Source organism: Hirsutella rhossiliensis (genome assembly GCF_020360975.1).
Source record: "Hirsutella rhossiliensis strain HR02 chromosome Unknown scaffold00005, whole genome shotgun sequence".
In the NCBI taxonomy this organism is placed as follows: domain Eukaryota; kingdom Fungi; phylum Ascomycota; class Sordariomycetes; order Hypocreales; family Ophiocordycipitaceae; genus Hirsutella; species Hirsutella rhossiliensis.
Genome location: NW_025408671.1, coordinates 4,321,271 through 4,334,652, shown reverse-complemented (window position 1 = coordinate 4,334,652; position 13,382 = coordinate 4,321,271).

Sequence of the window (13,382 nt, the reverse complement as noted above, 5' to 3'; positions counted from 1 at the left end):
AATAAGATCGGACGACCTCCTAGATAAAGCTAAGTCGCTTAGAAGGCTAAATAAGGAATAGGCCGCTTAATAAAACGCTAAGGAAAACGCGATCTAATAATACTAAACTACCCTCTACCCCGCCGATTTCCTACTATAGTTTAATAAAGCGATAACGCTAGGCTATTATAAGGGCCTCCTTAAGTATATTAGTATAGTAATTATTTAGATATATATAGGAAAGATCGGGCTTAATAACTTCCTTTTTAACTAATAGGTCCTTAGTATAATATCGCTAATATATACTTATAGATAAAAATAAGATACTATTTATTATATAATAATTAACTATCTATTAATAGTAGAGGTAAGGGAGTCCCTCTTAATATAGGCTTAGGATATAGGTAATATAAGAGTAGGCCTTTAAAGGAAAAAGATAGTAACGCCGCTAGTATAATAATTCTTTTACTTAAGTAAGCTTTATTAGTTTAACCTAACTTAGAAGCCGCTTAGGATAGAAGTAGCTATAGCCTAAGAGGGCTTATACTAAAATATAAATACGTAGGAGGAGCCCGCGGTAGCTAGCGTAAATTTCCTATATACTACTATTAAGACCTCGTTTAAGGCGGACCTATACTAAAAGAAGGGAGGGTTTTCCCTTATATACTTTAGTTTTTCCCTCTTATTTAATATCGAAGTTCTAGATACCTCTAGCTAGGTCCCTAGCGTAATCTTAATAATAATAATAATCCTTTAAAATAAGTCCTAACGGACTATCTAGCTTACTTAAGACGCCTATATTAATAAGGTCGCTTATAAATTCCTCCTTAATTCCCTTAATAAGAAGGTTCCCTTTATACTAATATTAAATAAAGAGCTTTTACTTAATCCGTCCTTTTAAGCTAGGGAGTAAAAGAAATACTAATATTAATAAAAAGTAAGCTCTTTACTTTTTTTAGCTACTTCTACTAAACCGGATATCTCTTTTATAGTCTCTTAGTTAGCTAAGTATAACTAGAATCCTAGCCCTAGGTACTAAGAAGTAGTAAAGTAGGTAATCCTTTATCTTTATTTAATAAGATTATATAGCCTATGCTTAAGAGGGTAGGGAAGGAAATTAGCTACCGAAATCTTCCTTTATTTAAGCGATTTATCTTTTATAGATAATTCCTTAGATAGAAAGAGCTTATAAGGGTATATTATATCCCTTTTTAAAGGAACTATTACTTAAAGAGCTTTAAAGTAAGCTACTATTACTATATTAAGTATAAAGGTAAAGCTACTAACTCTTTTAAAAGCGTTAAAAAAAGTAATTTTCCTTTACTAGCTACTAATATCTTTATAACTATAAATTCCGACCCTATTAGCTATAGAATATAATAATATATAGACTATATAAATTCTAATAGAAAACGTAAAGCTATTAACCTAGCTATAGTATATCGATATCTATTAATATTAGTTATACTAAGAGGTCTAAAAGAGACTTATTTTTATTTATTAGGTTTTAATAGTATTAATAAAAGCTAATAGTCTTACGAAGCCCTTACTAAAGTTAAAGCTAGCTATCCTTTTAAAGCTAGAAAACGTTTAAGAAAAGCTATCCTTAAAAGCCCGCCTTAAGAGTCTAAGAGAGAAGCTAATAGTATATAGGAGGAAGGAGACGTTTATAGCTAAAGAGAGGAATTAGGACTTATCTTAAAGGAGGGCCCCTAGCTTAATTAAGACTTATTCTTCTTAAAGGCTCCCTTTTTACGGACTTATCCTTAGAGAAGCCCCCCTTTCTTAACGGACTTAATTTCCTCCTTAGGCCCCTTTTTCCTAAAAGTAGGTCTAAAAGAGCCTAGGGCTAAAACCCGGATTTCTTAAGTAAAGGGTAAGTATAGACTAAGACCTCCTCTATATACTTACTAGCCTAGGTATTTAGCTTTACCCTTTCTATAAGGGCAAGCTATAGCTAAGGGGGTATATCGTAAAGTATAGCTTAATTTCGTAGTTCTTAGAAAGATCCCTTAGTATAAGGGACCTAGGAAGCTAAAAATACTTAGTATAGTAAAGGAAGAAAGAGCTAAAAAGAGGTATAGAAAATAGGGTAAGGGTATAAGGGGAAGTAAAAGTAGCGATAGCTTCCTATAAAGGTAGCGAGAGATAAAATAGATATACCGGTAATAGCTAGAAAAGAAGGGAAAAACTAGTAAAAAGCTTAGTAGTTAAAAGGATATTAATAGCTTCTTTAAGTAGGATCTTCTTTATTAATTAAGATACTAAATAAGTATAAAAAAGGGCGTTAAATAAAGGAAAGAAAGATAATTAAGGTAATATAATAATTACTCCTTTACTATAATTACTATATTAATAAGAATTATATATCTCTACCTTACTTATTTTAATAGGTAAGATCGTACCCTTATAAATATTAGCCTATTAAAGGGATAAGACCCTTAGTACTCCCCTTTTATTTTACTTCTAAGTATACTTAAAGGCTTTATAAAGACCTTAATTATCTAATTAAGTATCTTTCTTAGTTATAGTTAATTTAAATTTTTATTTTTCCCTTTTAAAGTAAAGGCCGCTAGTTACGCGACTTTAGTAGAAATAAAGAGGTATAAAGTAAAGAAATCTCTAAGACTTATATTTATAACCTAAGGCCCTTAGAGCTATATATAGGACTAATAATTAGATAATTATATAGTTAATTACTCTATTAATCCTTAGCTATATACTACGTATACTTTAGGTATATATACTTATCTTTATTAAAACTAGTCTTTAAGGCGTAAACTCGTTATTCTATTTTATTTATATAGCGACGAGTAGCTTTATAAAGCTAAGAACACTTAAAGGATAACGGTACTATTTAGAAAAAATAAAATCTAGGAATTTAATAATTAAAGTAATAACTACCTTAATAGCTAGAGTTAGGGACCTAATAAGGTAATAGACTTACTAGGAAATAAATAATTAAATAATACCTTCGCTAGTAATAAAGAAAAAGTAATAAGCTAATACTAAAAAACCCTAAGCTCTTATTATTAGCTATATAACCCTTAATACTAGCGACTTAGTTAAGAAACTATAATCCTTATATAATACTTTAAAAGATATAAATAATAACAATAGCGTAATCTAGACCGTTCTAGAACCCTACTAAGACCTCTTACTTTTATATATACTTATAATACTAATATAGGTACTAATAAGGGATACCCTAATAACCTTAACCTTAGCTCTCCTTTATACGGTAGCTTATAGAGAACGCCTACCTCCTACTAATAAATAAGAAAGTAAGTAATAAGATAGTTATAATAAGATATCCTCTAACTCCGAAAACTCTAACTTTAAATTTTATAACCTTATAATCTATAAGTATACTATATCTAGAAACGCTAGCTATTAAGAGGGATTATCTAATCCTACTACTAGTAATATAAAGAAAATTAAAGTAGATATTAATAAGATTACTAATAGACTTAGAGATATACTCGCTAAAAGCTAAGATAACCTTATAGGAAGACTTTATTAACTATAACTCTTACTTATTAATAAATTTAACGGTAAAAATATAACTAAATTCCTTAAGAAGTTAAAATAAGAGATATATATTAACTATATCTATAATAAGGATAAAATAGACTAGCTTAAAGTCTATATCTCCTTTATATAAGCCCTTACTATTAAAATTCTTATAGATAGACTTACTTAAAGAAGTAAAAGAGACTCCTTTAATACTACTATATATATAATATTAAATAACTAGAAACTATTAATAACCGCTTAGACTATTATAATACTAAAAAGCCTAAGATTATTATAAAAGTTATAAAATAGCTTAGTCTCTACTTATACCTATAGCGTAAGGTATAACTTAATAGCTAGGAAGAGTCTATAGACTAGTTATACTTTATCTACTATATAATACTAAAGGAGCTTATTATTAACGTTATAGAAAGAAATAGGAAGATATTTAAAGTTATCTTAAAACTCCTATATAAAAGCCTTATCTATATAATTAATAACTACTTAGTACCTCGCTAGGACGTTAAGCGATAAGATATAGTATCTAAAGTTTATAATTAAAAGCTTAAGAACCTAAAGAAAGACTAGCTCTTTAAGGAGATTAATAAAGTAATAGAGGAAGCTAAATCTAATAAGAGTAAAGAAAAACTTCTTAAAAAGTTAAAGAAAATAGATAAGAAACCTAAATAGCCTATAAAGGAGATCTTAGACTTAATAAAAGCCTTTAAAGATATAAAGATTAACCTTACTTACTAGTAAGAGTAGATATTTAACTAGCTTAATAGGGAATAGAAACGCGTTAATAGAAAAGGCTACTCTTTAAGTTATAGATAAGGAGGTAGTATAAATACTATTAGATTTTACTACCTATCTAATTAATATATATAGTTTTAGGTTAATGCTTTTAACTAGCTTAAGAGATACTTTTATTATAGTAAAAAAGGATATTACCTTAATAAGTATAAGGTATACTCTTAGGACTATAAGATTAGGTTTATAATATATAAAGTAGTAAACGGGGCTCTTTACCTTAAAAGAAAAGATAATAAAAGCGTAATTCCCTTAGTACTTACTAATAGGTTTTCTTAAATAAGTATATATATTTAAAGGCTTATTATATACTAGGTAGATATATAGCTAGACTCCTTTATATTACTACTTATAAAATAGATTAAAGCTATAGTTATACTATCTTACTTAAATTAAGCTACTAGTAAAAGAGAATTTAGTTTCTTAGACTAGTTTTAGAGATATAGAAGCCTATATAAGTAAAAGCTAAGGAATCTAAAAGTAAGCGATATAAGAAAAGAAGTAAGAAGGATATTAGTTATTATAATTATAAATAATATATAATAAAGGAAAAATCGATATAGAAATACTATACGAAAAATAAAAAGACGCTAAATAAAAACTTAACCTTTAATACGAAAATAAATAAAATTATAAAGTATAGTATATAATTAACTATAAAGTAGTATAATATAAATAATATAGTATTAAGAAATAAGAAATCTTTAATTAGCTATATAAAATTAGTCTTTTAAGCCTTAATATAATACTATATAACGAAAATATAAAGAAACGATATTAATAATAAATTAAAGAAGAATACCTAAATAAAACGAATAAGGACTAAGTAAAAAATAAGGTACGCTATCTATAAAAGGGCTATAGACTAGTACGATATAATAAGATCTAAGGACCTTATATATAGTAATAGTAAGCTATAGTAACTAAATAGTATTAAATATCTAAATCGCGGGATATTATATATATATACTTTTAAACTATAGCGCGATAGGTAATTATATTTTACTTAGAGTTATTAATCGTTACCGACTTATATAAAGATATAAGAAAGATCTATATAAACTTATAAATTTTAAAGAAAAGGCCTTTAACTATAATAACGTAATTATTAATATAGAGATTAATTACCTTAATATTAATATCTAGGGCTATAATAAATAAGTTAACTTCAATATTATAGATATTAAAAAACATAACCTTATACTAAGGCTTTTATAGCTATAGGAGAGCAACTTACTAATTAACTAGAAAACTAGCTAGCTACGTTAAAATAAAGATATAAGTTTCTAAGACTAGTAGATTTAAAAGAAAGTAAAGTTTTATAATAATTTAGCTATTAAATAGGATAAAAGGGATAACTATTTAAGTAAATTATTATAAGCTTTAGCGATATAAATAAAAATAGTAACTAAACTAGTAGATATAATAAAATCGACTAATAAGACCTATATACTAACTAATATAGCTATATAACTTAGTATTTAATATAAATAGAATAAAGGATATAATATAAAGATCTAAAGAGTTATTACTACTTTAAGGAATTAGCGGATATAATAAAATCGACTAATAAGACCTATATACTAACTAATATAGCTATATAACCTAGTATCCGATATAAATAAAATAAAGGATATAATATAAAGATCTAAAAAGTTATTACTACTTAAAGGAAAGACCTTAAATAAATTAATAAAGAGCTTAAGTTAAGGGAAACTAACTTTTAAAAGAAAGAATAAAGCCTATAAGATAGAATAAAGAATATTCCCTAGGAATACTAGAAATATAATAAACTCTTTAAGGAAGAACTTAAGATAGGGTTACTTAAATATAGCTAATAAGACTATGAAATTTATCTTAAGGATAGAATAACGCCGACGTTTTATAAAATCTATAACTTAAACGAAAAGTAACTATAAACGCTATATAACTACCTTAATAAGAATCTATAAAAGGGATATATATAAACGTTAATATCTAAAATAGGCTACTTACTTATATTTATTTTAAAGAAAAATAGTAAGCTTTAACTAGTTATTAACTATAGACGCTTAAATAATATTATAATAAAGGACTAAATACTATTACCGCTTATATCGGAACTATAAGATCGACTATATAGTAAAAAATAGTTTATAGCCCTTAGTCTTAAAGGCGCCTATAGCTTAATATATATAAAAAAAGGATATAAATAGATAATAGCTTTTAAAATAAAATTTAAACTATTTTAATATCTAGTAATACTATTTAGACTTATAAATATACTAGCTACCTTTAAATAGATAATTAATAATATCCTATATAAATACTTAGATATCTTTATAGTAGTATACTTAGATAATATCTTAATCTTCTTAGATACCTTAAAAGAATATAAGGAATATATTTATAAAGTACTTTATATACTATAGAATATAAAGTTACTAGTTAAACTAAAAAAAAGTTAGTTTTATATATAGGAAGTAGACTTCCTTAGATATACGATCTTATTAAGAGAGATATAAATATAATAAGATAAGATTAACTTAGTTAAAGAATAGCTAACGCTAAAGAACGTTAAGGATATATAAAGTTTCCTAGGATTTATAAAATACTACTAACGATTTATTAAAGATTTTAGAAAGATTATAGTACTACTATATAACTTAATAAAGAAGGAAAAAGAATTTATATAAGACGATAAAGCTAACGAAGCTTTTAAATATATTAAAACTATAATTATATAAGAACTAGTCTTAACTACCTTTAATTTAAAATAATAAATCGAACTTAAAATTAATATATTAGACTTTACTTTAAGAGTATAAATTAAATAAATAAATAATAAAGGAAGACTATAACTAATTATATTCTATTTAAAGAAGCTATATAGTATAGAACTTAATTACCTTATCTATAATAAAGAATTCCTTATAATTATTTAAGCTTTTAAGGAATTTTAATACTACCTTCTTAAAAGTAAGTATAAAGTTAAGGTTTATATAGATTATAAAAATATCTTATACTTTATAATAATATAATAGTTAAATAGATAATAGATTTAATAGGCCGAATACTTATTAAAATTCGACTATAAAATAATCTATAGAAAAGGAATAGAAAACGGTCGAGCTAATACCCTTAGTCGATAAAGTAACTATAATATAAAGGCACCTATAGTAAAAGGATAGCTCTTAGAAATTAACGAAAATAAGAACTACTAGTAATAATAGCTAAATATAATATTTAAAGTATAACTTAATAACTTAATATATTAAAAGATCTTAAAATAAATAAAAGAATATAAAGTACTAAACGGATATAATATAAAGTATTTAGAAGTTCTAAAATATAAAAATAAAATCTAGATACTATTAGAATTATATAATAAAGTTATATAAGATATATATAAATATCTAATATAAAGATACTAAGGAATCTAAAAAATAATAAAACGAATTAAACGATAATATAACTTCTTATAGCTTAAAAAAGTAGTATAATAAGTTATTAAAAATATAAATATTATATATAAAGTAAAGCTAAACGATATAAGCTATACAGAGAATTATAACCGCTATTAGTACTAGAGGGGCTATAGGATTTAATAGCTTTTAACTATATTATAAAGCTACTACTATTAAAAGAACCTATAATTAATATTAAGTATAATAGTATATTTATTATTACTAATAGACTAATAAAGTATAGATACTTCTTACTATATAAAGAAGTAAGTAATATAAAAGAGTTAGTATATATATTTATATAAAAGAATATTAGTAATTATAGACTATTAAATAAGATTATCTTTAATAGAAGAAGTATATTTATAGCTAAGTTTTAGTAAGCTCTTATAGTATAATTAAGGACGAAATATAAGCTTAGTATAGCTTATTACTTATAAATAGATAGATAAATAAAACGACTTAACTAAACGCTTAAATAATATTTATAATACTATATTAGCTATAAATAAAATAATTAAGTTAAATAGCTACTTGAAGTATAACTAGCTTATAATTAGTTAATTATAGAAATAACTAAGCTCTTACTAGTATACGCTAATTATAAATATAACCTAGAAGTATTTAAGGTTACTTAATAAAGACTATAAGCGGAACGAGCGATATTATAAGTAGATTAGCTATAAAAATTATATAAAGAAATATAATAAGAACTTTAATTTATTAAAGAATAAATATCTACTTACTATAATCGGAAAAGATTATAGGGACTAATATTTTAAGAGAGAGATATAGTCTACTATATATAATAAAATATTAAAATAAAATAACTAAGTAATAAATTAAACTTTAAGAAACTTAGACTATTTAAAGTTAAGAAAACTATTTTAAAAGTTAACTATAAACTTACGCTACTAATAATAATAAGGATATACTTAATATTTTATATCTTATTATTAGAACTAGCGCTATAAAACGCTAAGCTATAAGAAAAAATCGAAGTTAATAGTAATTAAGAATATAAAATAGAATAAATACTAAATATAAGAAAATAAGGTTAGTAATAAGAATACCTTATTAAATAAAAAGGATATAGATTAAAGGAAAATACCTAAGAGCTACTAAAGTATTTAACCTACTATAGTTCTTTACTCCGATAGTTCTACTATATAAACCCTTACTTAGAAATATAAGGTTACTAAGAATAGTATCTTAGTTTAATACGTTTAAGGTATTAAACGATTAAACCTCGCTAATAGTAATAGTTTCTTTATTTAATAAATAAACTAATTTATTTTAAGAAGAACGTATTATACTATCTTCTTTATTAATAGCTTATATACCTTAATAAAGTAACTTACTACCTTAGTCTTTTAGGAAACGCTTTTATTTCCTAATCTAAGCTAAGCGAGCTATCGCTTCCTTTAATACTACTTTTACTTTCCGTTTATTTAAATTAATCTTTTACTATTAATTTATAATATAATAAACTAAAAAAAGGAATATTAGCGAAAAGAATAATAAGGAAGGAAAAGGATAAAATAAATAAGCGGACGCTATATTATAACTATTATAAGAACGGCCTATAAAGGTATATTTAAAATACTAATTAAAACGCTCGCCGACCTTATAAGTTAGGCTTAACCGAAAATAATAAGAGTAAGGTATAATTTTAATACTATAGATCTCGGTCTAAGATACTAGCTCCGATCGTTAATGCGATTTATTAGAATTATAAGAATAGGATTTTTTTAAATATAACTAAATATACTATTAGCAGTATATCCTAAAAGGATAAAGGAATAAGGAACGATATACTTATATATAACGCGATAAGGGTATATTTATATATAGCGGCTAAGGTAGTAGGTCTTAAAGGTAAGACTAAAAGGAGGGGAGGCATCTTATTACGACTATAGTTTAGCGAACCGCGGGGACTAGTATATATTATAAGGGCACGTAATATAAGGAATAAGGAATATTAAACGGACCGACGGGCTAATTAAGTTTAGAGCGATAGGTTACTTTAGCGCTTTAACGCTCTATAGCTAAGATCGTAGGATTGCTTTAGCGCTCTAGCGCTCCTAAGCTATAGGATTACCTAGTACTCTTAGCGATCTAAGGAAGCTCTTAAGATATATAAGGAAGGAATAGAATACTCTTTTAAATAGATAGCTTAATAGCTTTTAATATTATAATTATTACGATCTCTATTATAATCTTATCTTTAATTCCGATTATTTAATTACTTAGTTATAGTTTATAGTCTATAACCTCTAACTTATTACTAACGTAATATACTTATTATTACTTAGACTACGTCCTATTATATCTACTAATATAAACCCCTCGATAGGTTTATCTCTTAGGAATAATATCGGTCGTTATACTAGCCCTAGTCTTATTAGTTAGACCGGCCCGACTAGTCCCTTAATAAACCTTTTAGTCTATTAGTCGAAAAATTAAGGAACTAGTCGAAATCGAACCTTATTAATATTAGCAATAAGGTATATAAAGAGGGGGTTTTTAAGTAGACTTTCTAGAAAAGGATAAGGATTCCTTAAAGAGATAACGTATAAGAAGGAATCGACCTACCTACTAAGTATATAAAAAGCCCTATTAACTAAAAGACTACTAGTAAGTCTTTAAGGAAAACCGACTTAAAGAAGTTAACCTTTTAAAGAGGCTATAAGAAATAGTATAATAGTCTCTTAAAAAGGACCCCTTATTATAAAAAAAGATAAATAAGATTTAGGTTACTAGGAAATAGTAACTAACGCTACTACTATAAATTTAAGGAAAAATCGTTAGTATAGTAAATCCGGTATTTATTTTCCCTATAAATTAGTAAGACTAACTATTAGGACCCTCTAACTATCCCTTATAAAAATCAGCTATCCTTAACTCTAATACTTCCCTTAATATCTATAATATACTCTTATAATTCTAGTCCTTTAAGAAGGTATAAAGGGAATATCTTATTACCGGGGAATTAACTATATAGATAAAGGGATATAGAAGGGTGAATCTTACGATAAAATTACTTAATAGGTCTATATAAATTCTTCGACGAAAAAGGGTAGCTTTTTACCCTTGATTTTTAACGAGCTTAATTTCCTTCTACTTTCTTCGAAAGGAAGCAATCTTTAAGGATATAACGTCTAAGCCTATAAGGCTAGTTTAAAAGAATTAGACTATTAGGCCTATTAGGGAAAAATTCGGTTAATTTATTCTTAAATTCTAACCTATTTATAAGAAGGAACTACTTAAGAAGTTAGCTTTCCCTACTAGGAGGAATAGGTTTATTATAAAGGACCCTCTTTTAGTAGCCTAAGGAGACGGCTTTCTTTAGTACGTATAACTTAGTTACCTAGGCCCCTTAGCTTTATATAAGCTAGGCTAATAATAAGGCGTATAAATAAGGGGCCTAAAGACTATTAAATATAAATACTATAGCTAAGGAAAGATTAAGAGACGAATTTTTAGACGGACCCCTATATAGCTAGACTAGCTATATAAGGAAATTTAGGTCGACTAAACCGACGTCTTTAAGGATTAAGAAAGCTTTATTAAGGTAATGTTTTTTATAGACGCCTTTTTAAGGATAGTTTTCCCTTATTTCTTATAGACCTACCTAAGTAAGTATAATTAGTCTGCCCTCTAAGACTTTATTAACTAGATAAAATCCTACTTTAGCTACGAGGTAAAGAAGATATAGTCTAATAGAGAGCTATTTATAAAGGATATCTTAAATTAGCTTTAAAAAAGGGGCATTTTACCCCTACTATTAGCATTAAATACCTAGGCTTAAAACGAAGGGGTAGAAAGATTAAGGGGTATTATAATAAAAAGGGCCTCAACGATAAGACTTACTATAAGGCTTCTATACGACCTTTAAAGGGAAGTCGTTAAGACCGCCTATTACTTATAGAACCGGACCCTTAAAGGGACTACCTAAGGAATAGTTTAGAAATCCCCCTTTAAGCTCTTTATAAAGAAAAGGGCCTCGCTAGCTTACCTTTATACCTATAGCTATAAGCTATACGCTATAACTACTAATATATAGCTAAAAAGAAAGAAGAAAAGAAAGCTTAATCTTAGAGCCTTTATTAGTTACCTTATTAGTTATAATTCTATAAATATCTTCCGGATTTAGATTCCTCTTTTATAAAAGGTTATTTCGACTAAGGATATAATTTTCGACGAATCTAGCTTCTTTAATAGAAAGAGGGATTAATAGCCCCTCTTATTCTTATAACGTTAGCTAATTTAAAAGATCTAAATTCCCCCTTCCTAATAGCTATAAGAAGAGGCCCTAGATAAGGAAATAGAAGAAGAAACTAACGTTAAAGTAGTTAAGGATAACGCCGACTTTAAAGAAAAAGAGGAAGCTACTAGATTAAATAATGTAGATAAAGAAGGAGACTATAGGAAAGCGGTAGAGCTAGAATACGCTTACCTTCCTACGCTTCCTTTTATAGAATAAGAAGAAGATCTAAAAGTAGCTTTCTCTATTAGTCTTCCTATATCGACCCTTAAGGGGGTAGGAAAGGTACCTCTCTTAAAGGATTACCTAGCTGCCTTTTTATCCCTACTTTAAAAAGTAAAGGAAGGTATAGGGCCCGATATAAAAGAAGACTAATTTCTCCTTTATTTTAATTATTTTCCGACTTCTATTTAACGCTTATAAAAGATAGTTCCTATAAAGCGTTTATAGTAGGCCGGCTCTTTAAGCTATAGCTATTAGTAAGGAAGGTATATAAAAGAGACCTCCTAGACCTACTAGTAAATTAAAAGCAGCTTAAAAAACACCCCTTTAAAGACTAGTTTTTCTAGGCCTAGAAAGACTACCTAGCCTTATATAAAGAGATAGGGTCTTTTAAAGAAGTCCTTAAAGAAAAGGTAAAAGGAAAATAGGTCCTTAGCTATAAGTAGGTCTTTATCTATAAGATTAATAAATATAGCTTCCTTTAAAAGTATAAAGCCTAGCTAGTAATCTATAGGAATTAATAGGAAAAAGGGGATTTACCTACTAAGGCAACTACCTTAGTAGGGATATCTTTTTAGACCCTTATAGCTATAGTAGTAGAATTCGACCTTAAGCTCGATTAAAAAGATATAGTTAACGCTTTTATTAACTACTTACTTAAGGAAGAAAAAGTTATCTATATACGCCTTCTACTAGGCTTTTAATAGCTAGGAAAGGTTCTATAGCTTAGGAAAGCTCTATATAGACTATAAAGATTACCCTTTCTTTAGTAATAGTATTTAATAGGTTCCCTTAAAGCCCTAGGCTTTAAGAAAGTCCCTTAAGAACTATATATAATATAAAAGGGTAAAATCACGGTCTTTTTTTATATTAACGATATTATTTAGGCCTACCTAAAAGAGGAAGAAGCTACTACTAAGGAGGCTATATAAGGCCTATAATAAAGGTATAAGATAACTAAGCTAAGGGAGCTAAAGTAGTTCTTAAGGATATAAATCCTTTAAAATAGGTCTTAATAAACTATCTAGCTTACCTAGGACGCTTATATCGATAAGGTCGCTTATAAATTCCTCCTTAATTCCCTAAATAAGAAGCTTCCCTTTATACTTATATTAAATAAAGAGCTTTTACTTAATCTATCC